This window comes from Mus musculus, chromosome 3 (genome assembly GCF_000001635.26).
Source record: "Mus musculus strain C57BL/6J chromosome 3, GRCm38.p6 C57BL/6J".
Lineage (NCBI taxonomy): Eukaryota > Metazoa > Chordata > Mammalia > Rodentia > Muridae > Mus > Mus musculus.
Genome location: NC_000069.6, coordinates 112,065,612 through 112,082,228, shown reverse-complemented (window position 1 = coordinate 112,082,228; position 16,617 = coordinate 112,065,612). Strand labels below are relative to the sequence as shown.

At 38.0% G+C, this 16,617-nt stretch overlaps 1 long non-coding RNA gene across 1 annotated transcript in view; it reads right to left on the bottom strand.

Moving 5' to 3' along the window:
• Window positions 1-227: 227 nt before the first annotated feature.
• The window catches only part of Gm6602 (predicted gene 6602), a 200,099-nt gene continuing 183,709 nt past the window's right edge, over window positions 228-16,617 (bottom strand). Inside the window, exon 4 of the long non-coding RNA NR_045362.1 lies at window positions 228-1,599. This is a non-coding gene — a long non-coding RNA (predicted gene 6602). The remainder of the gene's footprint in view (window positions 1,600-16,617) is intronic.

Sequence of the window (16,617 nt, the reverse complement as noted above, 5' to 3'; positions counted from 1 at the left end):
CTTCTGCTCCTTGGGTACTTTCTCTAGCTCATTCATTGGGGACCCTATGTTCAATCCAATGAATAGCTGTGAGTATCCTCTTCTGTATTTGTCAGGCACTGGCAGAGCTTCTTAGGAGACAGCTATATCAGGCTCCTGTCAGCAAGCACATCCACAACAGAGTCTGGGTTTGTTATATCCTTTGAATGGATATTTGTCTCCTTGTGTAATACTTAAGAATGCTATGGGAAATTCTTTTAATTTAATCATGAATCAACAAGAAAATACAAATAACGATAATTCCAATTTGAGCATATTATCATTTTAGTTCCTCCTGGAGGTACTTAACTATTTCAACAGAATGTTCTATTTATATGATTGTATCAAATGGATCCATAACTCTGCATGCAATAATTATGTTTTGGAACTTCTTTCCAGTGTCTGGCCTTTTTTCTAAGTTAGACACCTCATCATCCTCTCCACAGATGGGGTATCTGTGAATGAAAGCCAATGGTTGTGTGTACTCCTAGGCACCCTCATAGCCTCTCTGATTTTTGTCTATTTTTCATACTGTTGCCCAAGTGCCCACATCTTTCAAATATGCTTTATCAACTCACCATAATCACTCTGGTTAGTTAAAAATGTTGTTCCTCTTACGGGGATGCAAACACTTTTAGCTCCTTGGGTACTCTCACTAGCTCATTCATTGGGGACCCTATGCTCAGTCCAATTGATGGCTGTGAGTATCTACTTCTGTATTTGTCAGGCACTGGCAGAGCCTCTCAGGAGACAACTATATCTAGCTCCTGTCAGAGAGCACTTGTTGGCATCCGCAATAGAGTCTGGGATTGGTGATTGTATATTGGATGGATCCCCAGGTGGGGCAGTCTCTGGATGGTCATTCCTTCAGTCTCTGCTCCACACTGTTTCTGTAATTCCTTCCATTGATATTTTGTTATCCCTTCCAGGATGGATAGAAGTATCCACACTTTGTTCTTCTTTCTTCTTGAGTTTCATGTGGTTTGTCAATTGTATCTTGGGTATTTGAGTTTCTGAGCTAATATGCACTTGTCAGTGAGTGCATATCATATGTGTTTTTGTGTGTGTGTGTGATTGGTTAACTCACTCAGTATGATATCCTGAAGATCCATCCATTTACCTAAGAATTTCATGAATTCTTTGTTTTTAATAGCTGCATATTACTCCATTACCTAAATGTTCCACATTTCCTGTAGGCATTCCTCAATTGAGAGACATCTGTTTTTTTTTTTCCAGCTTCTGGCTATTATAAATAAGGATGCTATGAACAAAGTGGAGCATGTGTCCTTATTACATGTTGGAGCATCCTCTTGCAGGGAAGGTGCCCAAATATCTGGTGTTCAAACTTGCCTCCTGGCGAAGTTGTGTTTCACTCACCAGAGGTCTTGGGGTCCTGTAGGGGATCCTGTGTGGTTCCTTTCAGGTGTCCGGAGACTCCCCGGGCCAGGAACCCTGGAGCTGCAGTGGACCGGAAGGGACTTGTGCCGCATTGCTTCTTTTCTTATGCATTTGCTGGTTTTGGTTTTTTATTTTGTTGTAGGATATTTGAACACAGAGTGAACCCCAAGATTGTATGTTTTTCTGAAAAGAAAAAAAACAGGGAAACTGTTTTTAATTGTGGTGTCACTCAGCCCTTATCACATGTCTTTAATCTCTCTGTTTGGAATGCAGACATGTCCTTAGCACCTTTAGTCCCAAACAATGAATGTAAAATTAGTTTGTAGATGGAAATACTCATGTTTGAAAGTGATATGTAATTGAGTGGCAGAAAAGGTGATGAATCAGAGAAAGTTTTGACAGAATAGAATGTGCTCAGTTCTCAGGAGATGAGAGGAAAGGGAAGCTACTTAAGCAAGAGTAGCATAGAGAAAAAAAGAAAGGAGGCAGTTTTACTGGGGCAATTGTACAGAGACAGGTTGCAGAGAGAAAACAAGCTAGACACAGGGGAAGATAGAATGAGCCAGGGAATGAGAATGAGCCAGATCAGAACAGATTGCCAGAGTTAGTTGACACCAAGCAGAACAAGTCATAGGCTAAGAGAGAAGCCATATTGAATCAGTCATCTTGGAGAGGAGTTTGAGCCAGAATAGCTGAGTTGATCCAACCAACCAGAGTTCAGATAGAACTAGGAAGGGTTGAGCTTATTCTGTAGCAAGTCTCAGAGGCTGAAAATATTCAAAGACCAGTTGTACAGAGGCTAGAAGCTTCCATTACTAGGTCTAGGTTAGCCAATGGAGGCATTGGAGATAACAATTACTTCAGACACATAAAAGATGCATTAACGTTATTTTTTATTTCTCTCTCTCTCTCTCTGTGTGTGTGTGTGTGTGCTTGTGTGTGTGTTTATGCATGTATATGACATTATGCATGTGTAGAGATGCACAGATACCTTTAGGGGTCAGTTCTTCTTTTCCACTTTATTAAGGCAGGATGATCTGCCAGGAATCTGGTGTTCTCACATTGTCATGAGAGTGTTGGACCTGCACATGCACCCTACCACTGCATCCGGCTTTTTACACAGGGTCTAGGGCATTAGCTCTCTTCATCAGACCTGTTTGATTTATAAGACTCTTGTGAGAGAGCACAGATGTTTTCCCTAACACATTCTGCTAAGGATAGGGAACTAGAGCCCCAAGAAGCTTCAGAATCCTTTGGGAGACTAGGATTCGGCATTCCTTCAATTACTGGGCTTGCTTCTAGCCTGAGACAAGCCCAGCAGATAACTGTGTGGCTGCTATGCTAGCTTCCCAACTGTCTCACATGGTTAAAATTTATTTTTGGAGGAAACAAGATGAGGCGCTTCCTTTCCTTACAGATTTAGAAATGCAATGGGGGATCTGCATGAGTCTATTAGCTTGGTGTGTGTGTGTGAGTGTGTGTGTACATGTGAGCTTGTGCACGTGCATGTGCAAGGAGTGTGTGTCAATGTTGGTGTACAACTTCCAGAAGAGTTTTTCTGACTGTCTAGCAACAGCAGACTGGTCTGAGAGATTTTTAAATTCTTTCTTTAACATGGTTCCAAATGTTTACAAACATTTCTTTAGAAGAATTGATGGGGTTTTATTTGCACTGATCAGGCAATGGTATTGCTCAGAGTCAGTTTATGGTCTCTCTGTTCACTTATCTCTTGTGGGAAATGTAAGTTTACCATAGACGGCAAGATTCAGAATGTTCAAATGAGCAATTATCTCTCAACACCAACACAAGTCATGCACACATTTTGGCAGACTGAAGATTACATGCAGAAAGGACTTGAAGTTCCTTGCAAAACAAATAGAGGAGCAAGAACGCTGCTGGATGAAAGCCAATGAACTCCATCTCTTTACAGTTTTCAGAAAAAGCATGGAAATTAGTAACTCAACACTAATGATATTGACAGTCTTTAAAAAATGTTCCCCAACGCCCTCAGATACTTAGAGGATAGGAAGGTTTTCTGTGGTTAGAGCAGTGCCTCAAACTTGCTTTCAATATGCAAAGTTGATGGAGGAGATCCGAGGGTACTTCTAAAGCCTGCACCTGAAGTAAAAAAGACTGTGCAGGGTGGAGCAGGATGAATCCATAAACCACAGTCTCTTTCTAAACAACCATCTTCTCGAAGTCCTGAGTGTGAAAGACCAGTGAAATACACAGTGTCCTTTGCCATCAGAGCCCCTCGATTCCAAGTGGACCAGGCTGAGCTGATTGGATGCTGAGGGTATCAGAGCTCTGTGAACTTGCTCTCAGAAACTGCACCTGGGGGTGTGCCTGGTCTGGAGTAGGGAAAGTCTGGCAAGACTTTGATTTGCCGCTGGTTTTTCTTGGCAAATAAACAAACTTGGGCCTAGAGAGCCTTGATCCCCATTCACAGTTGAATTGTCTTTTAAATCCCTTCCACTCTCTGGGTCTCATTTACTTTCCTAGGATGCAATCAACAAAGAAGGCCACATATTGGACAATTTTCTCCCAACATGGAATTTAGTGCAATGTATGTCTTAGGAGATGTGTGTTCCCCACAGCTCCCTTGAATGGCAGGTCAGACATATCTCTGTACCACAGCAAAAAGGGTACATGTGCCATTCAAAGAAAGGGCATTGCTTCAATTTAAATATCCTCAAAAATCTGATATACTATTAAAACATTCTATTTGAAATGTAACAGCAAGCTTCCAAATAAAGAGTAAGATGTATCTGAAAGAAAATTAAAAATGAGGAATAATTTTAGACTCAATAAGTGAACTGCATTGCCCAAACATTCATTCTTGGAATTTCATATGCAGAGCATATATAATTCTTTGTTCACTGAGAATTTTATGGTTACAAGGAATGACCAAAATTTGTTATTTTATTTAGTCAGTAATTAGTTAGGTACAGGGACACACAAAAATTGACATGACTGGCCTTGAACTCAGAGAGATACTTCTGCATTAGCCTGTAAAGTACTGAGGTGTGCTGCACTGCATGCCTAGTTTCTCACATGTTTATTTGTAAAGAGAGTGTAGATAAAATAATAAAGGTCAACCTTCAGCACTTTTGAGTGCAGTAAAAAGAATTTTAGGAAACAAAATTTCATTTTTTTCAAGAGTCAATTTCTTTTTTAATTTACGTGTGTGTTTGTGTGTGTGTTTGCCTGTTTGTGGGTATCTGAAAATGAGTTAAAGGAACAAGAGAATCCAGCAGGGGTTTTACATTTCCTGGAGTTGGAATTTGACACACTTGTGAGCCAACAGATATGGGTGCTGGTAACTGAAATCACGTTCTAAGTATGAAATCTTAACTAGCAAACATTCTCATTAGCTCTTAGAATTAAGTTTATAAACGGTAGCAACTTAGAATTGACATTTATGTGTTTATATATTAGAAAGTTTCTACTTTCGCATCATTTTTTTAATCTCTGTTACTTATTGTTTTGGAAAAATTGACCAGCGTGTTCTAGTAAATATGATGGATGGAAGTTTAAAGGACTTTGGAAAAGGCTGAAGGTGTGAGACGTCCTGTCTAACACAAGTGAAACTGGAAATTCAAAAAGATGATTGTATAAGATACTTTTGTGGGTTGTTTCGTGGATGCTAACATTTTTTAAATTAAAAAGAAAAGCAACAGCCTGAATTCAGTAAGGAAACAAAAAGAAAACAATATTATTTGTAAAGAGTCTGTTCCACAGTCTTTTCAACTACCCAAAGAAAAAGTCTTATTTTATTTCTATAATTTCAATATTTTTACAAGAAATAAGTTATTTCTTAGTACCTAATCTACATATGAATACAAGCCGTGTATTATTTACAAATTGTAAAGTATAAAAGGAAAAAATATTTTCAGGAAAATATTATGGACAAAAATTTTTAATATTTTTTAATGCCTACAGATATGCATGTCTGAAGGTTGAACAGACTCTTTTTTTCTACTTGCTGATTGATAACATCGCTAGACTCACAGACCTTTTACATGATGCTATGTGTACGTTTGCAGCAATTTTATCTCCAGTAAGTTATAGTTACATACTCAATTATGTATTATATCTTTTAAAATGTATCAGTTTTAAATGACTTATGTTTATAATTTTATGATTATATGCATTGGCGGTTTGCTTGCCCATATGCCTTTGTAAGGGTCTCAGGACCAATGGAACTGGAATCACAGTATTGTGAGCTACCATTTGAGTGCTTGGAATTGAACCCAGGTACTTTGGAAGAGCAGCCATTGAGACTAATTTCAATCCCCATTTACTGGAATTTTTTTCCTGGTTTTATTTATTTTTTAATTAGGTATTTATTTCATTTACATTTCCAATGCTATCTCAAAAGTCCCCCAAATGCTCCCTCACCCACTCCCCCACCCACCCACTCGCACTTCTTGGCCCTGCTGTTCTCCTGTACTGAGACATGTAAAGTTTGCATGACCAATGGCCCTCTCTTTCCGCTGATGGCCGACTAGGCCATCTTCTGATACATATGTAGCTAGAGACACGAGCTCCAAGGAGTACTGGTTAGTTCATATTGTTGTTTCGCCTATAGGGTTGCAGATCCCTTTAGCTCCTTGGGCACTTTCTCTAGCTCCTCCATTGGGGGCCCTGTGTTCCATCCAATAGTTGACTGTGAGCATCCACTTCTGTGTTTACTAGGCCCCAGCATAGTCTCACAAGAGACAGCTATATCTGGGTCCTTTCAGCAAAATCTTGCTAGTGTATGCAATTGTGTCAGCGGAGCTGATTATGGGATAGATTCCCGGATATGGCAGTTTCTAGATGGTCTATCCTTTTGCTTCAGCTCCAAACATTGCCTCTGTAATTCCTTCCATGGGTGTTTTGTTCCCAATTCTAAGAAGGGGCAAAGTGTCTACACTTTGGTCTTTGTTCTTCTTGAGTTTCATGTGTTTTGCAAATTGTATCTTATATCTTGGGTATTCTAAGTTTCTTGACTAATATCCACTTATCAGTGAGTACATATTGTGTGAGTTCTTTAGTGATTGGGTTACCTCACTCAGGATGATGCCCTCCAGGTACATCCATTTGCCGAGGAATTTCATAAAATCATTCATTTTAATAGCTGAGTAGTATTCCATTGTGTAAATGTACCATATTTTCTGTATGTATTCCTCTGTTGAGGGGCATCTGGGTTCTTTCCAGCTTCTGGCTATTATAAATAAGGCTGCTATGAACATAGTGGAGCATGTGTCCTTCTTACCGGTTGGAACATCTTCTGGATATATGCCTAGGAGAGGTATTGCGGGATCCTCCAGTAGTACTATGTCCAATTTTCTGAGGAACCTCCAGACTGATTTCCAGAGTGGTTGTACAAGCTTGCAATCCCACCAAAAATGGCAGAGTGTTCCCCTTTCTCCACATCCTTGCCAGCATCTGCTGTTACCTGAATTTTTTAACTTATCCATTCTGACTGGTGTGAGGTGGAATCTCAGAGTTGTTTTGATTTGCATTTCTATGATGATTAAGGATGTTGAACATTTTTTCAGGTACTTCTCAGCCATTCGGTATTCCTCAGGTGAGAATTCTTTATTTAGCTCTGAGCCCTATTTTTAATGGGGTTATTTGATTTTATGGAGTCCACCTTCTTGAGTTCTTTATATATATTGGATATTAGTCCCAAAACAAAAGGATATACCTTCTTCTCAGTATTTACTGGATCTTATTCAGACTCATGCATCTGTATTCTATAATCAAATTTTGTATTCTCCAATGTTTGCTAATTCGATCAAAACATTGCCTCATTACTATTTGTATGTCTTTATGTACTACTACAAATGTTAATTGTACCATTTGCAGTTGACAACTTCCTGCATCTTCAAATGTATCAGTGCATGTGTTGGGTGTATAAAAAAGAAGTGTATGTAAAAAAATGCACATATATTTTTCATGTTATTATACAACTTGCATCATATATGTTTCTGTTTACACCCATATATATATATATATATATATAAATTATATATATATATATATTCCAACATTCCTATATCTTCTTTCAAACGTTATCTTCCTTGGACATGCACACATTATCTTTCTTATCATTCAGATTTAATTCTTATATATTAGAAAGGTGAAATGATTTATACATAAAACATACAAAGACAACGCCTTCCTATAAATGTCTTGTCTAAGAAACATATTCAAGGTATGACAAGGAAAAGCTGTCTTCTTTTTCATATAATAAAACTAAAGCATAGAGACACAGGACATATCCACAGGGAAAACTCGAAACACACAGCTTTCCTTCTAGGTTTTCTCTGATTGTGTATTGATATGACATAACCTGACAGCAATATTATCCATTATTACCATATTAACATGCTTTTTAATATCTAATACATACATAAAATGCGGTGAGTGTTGGTGCATATTATAATGCTACTACTGAGTATCCCAAGATTGGTGGTTTCTAGTCCTTTCTTGGTAACAAGTCTAGCCAAATTATTGAGTTTCAAGCTCAGTTAGAAAGCCAGTATTTTTGTCACTATCTACAAAATTTTATATAATTAAATTAAATAAAACTTACAGGGGCTGGAGAGATGGCTCAGTAGGTAAGAGCTCTGACTGCTCTTTCAGAGGTCCTGAGTTCAATTCCCAGCCACCACATGGTGGCTCACAACCATCTGTGATGGGATCTGATGCCCTCTTCTGGTGTGTCAGTGACAGTGTATTCATAAATAAATAAATTAATTTAAAAAAAACTTACATTTTTTGAAACCATGTGATGAAAAACAAGAAAAACTAGACACAGTAGGTTTTATATCTGTATGTGTTTATATATATATATATAAAACAAAAGGGATATATATATATATATATATATATATATATATATAGTTTTTGAAAGACTGTCTTTTTTAAAGATTAGTGGTATAAAGAGTCTTTAATAAGCAAGGCTTGGTAGAAAATGATTTTGGAGGTCGAGCCCTTGAGAAGAATTTTGAGACATCAGCTCATCTTCTTTCTTCTTTTATACTTCCTGATTGCCCTCAGGTAATAAACTATGTTCTACTGAGTATTCCCTGTCATAATATTCTGTTTGACACATCCACAAAGTAATGGGCATGCTTACTAATGCCTGTAACTTCTGACACCATTGGACTAGTTCCTTATTTTAATCATCATACCCATTCACAGTTATAAGAAGCTAAAAAGAAATGGTTTAAATATTATCTATCAGTTTTTTTCCTCTGTAGAGATCCTTTCTTGCCATCTTAATGGACGTTTTTAAAGCAATAATATGCAATGTGTATAATAAAGGGGTGAAGATTATGTTCCACCTACTGTGATAAGGATACTCTTAGTTTCAGACCTATGCATACATTTATATCCAGTTTTTCATTATATCTAGATGAATTCAGAAATACATGTTACTTTTTGGATTGTATTCCAATATTATTTAATTGTGTTGGAAAATTGTTAGAGGCACAACCATCAAAAATATTTTCAGTTGAAACATAATTCTACTAAATATGTCAGCTTCCTTGAGTTTTATCTTGAATGCTTCTCTATAATCTGTGATACAGCAGGCTTACTTCATGTATTTGCTGACAGCCTTTGAATGAGTCATGTCTTTAGCAAGTACCATTTAGTTCTAGAATACCTACTGAAAATAGAGACTGTCAAAATGCTTGTTTCTACTTAAGTGTCAGATATCCTAGGCTATCTTCTCTGACAGACCAAGTAAATACATGTACTGATCAATGTGAAAACATAAATGTACAGACATATTTGCATATAGCGTCCTCAATGATTATTACACTATAAATAAAATATGACATTATATTCACATTTCTAATTCCATATGAACTAAGGAGTCATTCTAACTTTTAAAAATTTTATAAGTTCAAAGGGCTACTGAATCAGTGAAACAGAAAACATTACCTAATTAATCAATACATTTTCTCTCTACATGGATAACCCAAAGCATGAGTTTGCTAACTAAAATATGATTTATTGAAAAGATTATGCTTTCTCTACCTAATGCTAAACATTTCTATTAAATTCATTCAACTATATATGCCTGTGCTGTTTCTGTTTCCATTTTGGCACCATTAAATTCATGCATATAATTTTGTCAATAACAAATTATCTTGACGACTGTAACCTCAAATAGTACACATTGAAATGATGTAATGTAAGTCACTGAACTTTGCTCTCCTTTTTCTGTGTGTGTGTGTGTGTGTTAGATGAGTTAGGTTTTTGACTATTTTACCTGTGCTTTGTAAAAAAAAAATATGTCAATGTTTCCAAAATAATATTTGATGTTTTACTCAGCTGTTGAATCAATAAACAAAATTAGGTAACACTGACAACTTAGACATAACTTTAAGCCATGAGCAGGTATCATCTTGGTTTTTACATTTTTAAAATTACATTTAATGAATATAGTTGTGTGTGTTCTGCATTGTGTAGAATGCCATGGAAAACATGTGGAGGTCAGAGATAAGGAAGAGAATCAACAAAGTGACTTTCGTTTAAAAATGGCATGATGACTCTTAATATCTTGTATGCTAATTTAAGTGAATTAATTGAAAAAGAACTGAGAATTTCAATGGAATTTTTTACTCTGAGAAATAGAAAATTACAATATGTTTCCATTTACATTGTCATGAGTAAGCCCATTTCCTTATAGGTTAATGATTTGGGAATGAATTAAAATTTTTACTATACTTTCATACTGAAAACTTTATACGTTTTGCACTAAAGTTAGGAATGCACAAATATGCTTAGCTTATATCAGAAAGTTTTAACCACACAATCACTTTTTTTGTATTCTTCACAAATTTAATAAAAAATATTAACTCGTCAACTGTAATTTCAAACAATAATAATTTTCACAATAAAGAAAATACATCTGTAAATAATAACTATATATCACATTGGCTTTACGTTTTCAACACCGTGGGAATAAATCTAGCTTTTCTTTCATTATTTTTATTTTGCACTATGTGCACATGGAATCATGACTAAGCTTCTATTCACTAAATTAACAATCAAATAACAATAACATTGTAATTTATCAGATTTAAAAAGCTTATTGCCTATCATGTATAAATGCATATTTAAATCGTTGTTTTTATACTGTAAGGGACTGAGACCAAAATTTTTGATTTTCAGAAATAATAAACAACTGAACAGTCATCCAATTTACTTATTTTGAAGTATAAAAGAGAACTGTAAATTTGTGCGTGCGTGCGGGTGTGTGTGTGTGAATACAGTTTTGCAAGTAAAATTAGATGTCCATCACCTTTCTTCATGGGCTGTTTGTTACTTAGTCTTAAATATTTTTAAATTTATTTTATACTCCAGACTTTATTCCCATCCTGATCTACCCTCTGACTATTCCACATCCCATACCTCCTCCATGTCCCCTGTCTCCCCAAGGATGTCCCAACCCCTAACCCCCACCCAACCAGACCTCTAAACTCCCTGGGGCCTTCAGGCTCTTGAAGGTTAGGTGAATCTTCTTTGAGTAAACCCAGACTCAGCAGTCCTCTGATGTATATGAGTGGGGGCCTCATATCCTTTAGTATATACTGCCTGGTAGGTGTTCCTGTATCTGAGAGATAGCAAGGGTCCTAACTGAGACTGCTGGTCCTCCTACAGGGTTGCTTTCTCCCTCAGCTTCTTCTAGCTTTCCCCTAATTCAGCTACAGGGGTCAGCAGCTTCGGTCCATTGGATGGATAAAAGTATCTGTATCTGTCTCTTTCAGCTGCTTGCTGAGTCTTTTGGAGGGCTATAAATGGCTGGGAGAATCATCATCCCTGACCTCAAGTTTACTACAGAGCAATAATGATAAAAATTTCATGGTATTTGTACAGAGACAGACATGTTGATTAATGGAATAGAATTTAAGACTAAGAAATAAAAGCACACATTTATGTGTACTTGATCTTTGACAAAGAAGCCAAACATATACAATGGAAAAAAGAAGGTATCTTAAACAAATGGTGCTGGTCTAAATGTCTGTCAATATGAAGGAAAATGAACATAGACCCATATTTGTCACCTTGCACAAAGCTCAAATCCAAGTGGCTCAAGGACCTCAACATAAAACCAGATACACTGATTCTAATAGAAGAGAAAGTGGGAAAGAGTCTTGAACTCATTGGCACAGGGGGGAAATTTCCTAAACAAAACTATAAGGACTTATGTTGTAAGGTCAGGAATTGATAAATGGGACCTCATGAGTTTGGAAAGTTTCTGTATGGCAAAAGGCATAGCCAATAAGACAAATAGTCAACTTGCAGATTGGGAGAAAAATCTTTGTTAACCCTACATCTGATAGAGGAATATCATAAATACATAAAGACCTCAAGAAGCTAAACACCAAAAAACCCAATCAAAAAATGAGGTGGAGAAAGAGGAAAACTCCTCCATTGCTGGTAAGATTGCAAACTGGTACAACCACTCTGGAAATAAATCTGGAGGTTCCACAGAAAATTGACCAAGCAATACCACTCTTGGGAATATACCCAAAAGACAGCACTCCATGCCACAGGAGCGCGTTTTCCACTACGTTCATAGTGGCCTTGTTTGTGATAGCCAGAAGCTGGAAACAACCCATATGTCTCACAACAGAATAATGGATACGGAAAATGTGGTTCATTTACACAGTGGGGTAATACTCAGCTATTAAGGAGAACATCCTGAGTTTTTCAGACAAATGGATGGAACTAGAAAATATCTTCCTGAGTAAGGTAACTCAGACCCAAAAGGACATGCATATGTACTCACTAATAAGTGGATATTTGTTTAAAAAGTGGGGCGGGGGACGATTACCCAAGATACAGCCCACAGAACTCAGAGGTCAACAAGCTGAAGGGTTCAAGTGAGGATGCTTCAGTCCCATTTGTGAAGGGGAAGAAAGGAACCACAAGGGAGGAGGGAGGGATCTTTGAGGGAAAGGGGATGGGATGGGGATGGAGAGGGGAACATGATCTGGTATTGGGTGGGGAAAAGTGACAAATCCCTGAAGACCAGGAGAAAAAAATATTAACATGGAATCTCGGGAGGTAGGATGTTGGGAGGACCCTCCAGAATGCACCAGAGACTTAGGAGATGAGAAACTTTCAGGACTCAAAGTTCGGACCTTAGATGAAATGCCTTATAGTGAGGAGAGGGAACTTGTAGAACCCACCTCCAGCAAAAAGACAGGACATCAAGTGAGAGATGGGGTTGCCATCCCAAAGTCAAAACTCTGACTTGTAATTGTTCCTGTCTGAAAGAAATGCAGGGATGGAAATGGAGAGAATTCTGATGAAAAGAAGGTTCTAGTGACAGGGCCAAAGTGGAATCCAACTCAAGGGGATCTCCCAAGGCAGAACACTATTACTGAGGCTATGGAATATTAAAAAAAGGGACCTATCATGACACAACAATTTTTTTTTTTTTTTTTTCCATTTTTTATTAGGTATTTAGCTCATTTACATTTCCAATGCTATACCAAAAGTCCCCCTTACCCACCCACCCCCACTCCCCTACCCACCCACTCCCCCCCTTTGGCCCTGGCGTTCCCCTGTACCGGGGCACACAAAGTCTGCGTGTCCAATGGGCCTCTCTTTCCAGTGATGGCCGACTAGGCCATCTTTTGATACATATGCAGCTAGAGTCAAGAGCTCAGGGGTACTGGTTAGTTCATAATGTTGTTCCACCTATAGGGTTGAAGATCCCTTTAGCTCCTTGGGTACTTTCTCTAGCTCCTCCATTGGGAGCCCTGTGATCCATCCATTAGCTGACTGTGAGCATCCACTTCTGTGTTTGCTAGGCCCCGGCATAGTCTCACAAGAGACAGCTACATCTGGGTCCTTTCGATAAAATCTTGCTAGTATATGCAATGGTGTCAGCGTTTGGATGCTGATTATGGGGTGGATCCCTGGATATGGCAGTCTCTACATGGTCCATCCTTTCATCTCAGCTCCAAACTTTGTTTCTGTAACTCCTTCCATGGGTGTTTTGTTCCCACTTCTAAGGAGGGGCATAGTGTCCACACTTCAGTCTTCATTTTTCTTGAGTTTCATGTGTTTAGGAAATTGTATCTTATATCGTGGGTATCCTAGGTTTTGGGCTAGTATCCACTTATCAGTGAGTACATATTGTGTGAGTTCCTTTGTGATTGTGTTACCTCACTCAGGATGATGCTCTCCAGGTCCATCCATTTGGCTAGGAATTTCATAAATTCATTCTTTTTAATAGCTGAGTAGTACTCCATTGTGTAGATGTACCACATTTTCTGTATCCATTCCTCTGTTGAGGGGCATCTGGGTTCTTTCCAGTTTCTGGCTATTATAAATAAGGCTGCTATGAACATAGTGGAGCATGTGTCCTTCTTACCAGTTGGGGCTTCTTCTGGATATATGCCCAGGAGAGGTATTGCTGGATCCTCCGGTAGTACTATGTCCAATTTTCTGAGGAACCGCCAGACTGATTTCCAGAGTGGTTGTACAAGCCTGCAATCCCACCAACAATGGAGGAGTGTTCCTCTTTCTCCACATCCTCGCCAGCATCTGCTGTCACCTGAATTTTTGATCTTAGCCATTCTCACTGGTGTGAGGTGGAATCTCAGGGTTGTTTTGATTTGCATTTCCCTGATGATTAAGGATGTTGAACATTTTTTCAGGTGCTTCTCTGCCATTCGGTATTCCTCAGGTGAGAATTCTTTGTTCAGTTCTGAGCCCCATTTTTTAAGGGGGTTATTTGATTTTCTGAGGTCCACCTTCTTGAGTTCTTTATATATGTTGGATATTAGTCCCCTATCTGATTTAGGATAGGTAAAGATCCTTTCCCAGTCTGTTGGTGGTCTTTTTGTCTTATAGACAGTGTCTTTTGCCTTGCAGAAACTTTGGAGTTTCATTAGGTCCCATTTGTCAATTCTCGATCTTACAGCACAAGCCATTGCTGTTCTGTTCAGGAATATTTCCCCTGTGCCCATATCTTCAAGGCTTTTCCCCACTTTCTCCTCTATAAGTTTCAGTGTCTCTGGTTTTATGTGAAGTTCCTTGATCCACTTAGATTTGACCTTAGTACAAGGAGATAAGTATGGATCGATTCGCATTCTTCTACATGATAACAACCAGTTGTGCCAGCACCAATTGTTGAAAATGCTGTCTTTCTTCCACTGGATGGTTTTGGCTCCCTTGTCGAAGATCAAGTGACCATAGGTGTGTGGGTTCATTTCTGGGTCTTCAATTCTATTCCATTGGTCCACTTGTCTGTCTCTATACCAGTACCATGCAGTTTTTATCACAATTGCTCTGTAGTAAAGCTTTAGGTCAGGCATGGTGATTCCACCAGAGGTTCTTTTATCCTTGAGAAGAGTTTTTGCTATCCTCGGTTTTTTGTTATTCCAGATGAATTTGCAAATTGCTCCTTCTAATTCGTTGAAGAATTGAGTTGGAATTTTAATGGGGATTGCATTGAATCTGTAGATTGCTTTTGGCAAGATAGCCATTTTTACAATGTTGGTCCTGCCAATCCATGAGCATGGGAGATCTTTCCATCTTCTGAGATCTTCTTTAATTTCTTTCTTCAGGGACTTGAAGTTTTTATCATACAGATCTTTCACTTCCTTCGTTAGAGTCACGCCGAGATATTTTATATTATTTGTGGCTATTGAGAAGGGTGTTGTTTCCCTAATTTCTTTCTCAGCCTGTTTATTCTTTGTGTAGAGAAAGGCCATTGACTTGTTTGAGTTAATTTTATATCCAGCTACTTCACCGAAGCTGTTTATCAGGTTTAGGAGTTCTCTGTTGGAATTTTTAGGGTCACTTATATATACTATCATATCATCTGCAAAAAGTGATATTTTGACTTCCTCTTTTCCAATTTGTATCCCCTTGATCTCCTTTTGTTGTCGAATTGCTCTGGCTAATACTTCAAGTACTATGTTGAAAAGGTAGGGAGAAAGTGGGCAGCCTTGTCTAGTCCCTGATTTTAGTGGGATTGCTTCCAGCTTCTCTCCATTTACTTTGATGTTGGCTACTGGTTTGCTGTAGATTGCTTTTATCATGTTTAGGTATTGGCCTTGAATTCCTGATCTTTCCAGAACTTTTATCATGAATGGGTGTTGGATCTTGTCAAATGCTTTTTCTGCATCTAACGAGATGATCATGTGGTTTTTGTCTTTGAGTTTGTTTATATAATGGATTACATTGATGGATTTTCGTATATTAAACCATCCCTGCAACCCTGGAATAAAACCTACTTGGTCAGGATGGATGATTGCTTTAATGTGTTCTTGGATTCGGTTAGCGAGAATTTTATTAAGGATTTTTGCATCGATGTTCATAAGAGAAATTGGTCTGAAGTTCTCTATCTTTGTTGGATCTTTCTGTGGTTTAGGTATCAGAGTAATAGTGGCTTCATAAAATGAGTTGGGTAGAATACCTTCTACTTCTATCTTGTGAAAAAGTTTGTGCAGAACTGGAGTTAGATCTTCTTTGAAGGTCTGATAGAACTCTGCACTAAACCCGTCTGGTCCTGGGCTTTTTTTGGCTGGGAGACTATTAATAACTGCTTCTATTTCTTTAGGGGATATGGGACTGTTTAGAAGGTCAACTTGATCCTGATTCAACTTTGGTACCTGGTATCTGTCCAGAAATTTGTCCATTTCGTCCAGGTTTTCCAGTTTTGTTGAGTATAGCCTTTTGTAGAAGGATCTGATGGTGTTTTGGATTTCTTCAGGATCTGTTGTTATGTCTCCCTTTTCATTTCTGATTTTGTTAATTAGGATTTTGTCCCTGTGCCCTTTAGTGAGTCTAGCTAAGGGTTTATCTATCTTGTTGATTTTCTCAAAGAACCAACTCCTCGTTTGGTTAATTCTTTGAATAGTTCTTCTTGTTTCCACTTGGTTGATTTCACCCCTGAGTTTGATTATTTCCTGCCGTCTACTCCTCTTGGGTGAATTTGCTTCCTTTTTTTCTAGAGCTTTTAGATGTGTTGTCAAGCTGCTAGTATGTGCTCTCTCCCGTTTTTTCTTGAAGGCACTCATAGCTATGAGTTTCCCTCTTAGAAATGCTTTCATTGTGTCCCAAAGGTTTGGGTACGTTGTGGCTTCATTTTCATTAAACTCTAAAAAGTCTTTAATTTCTTTCTTTATTCCTTCCTTGACCAAGGTATCATTGAGAAGAGTGTTGTTC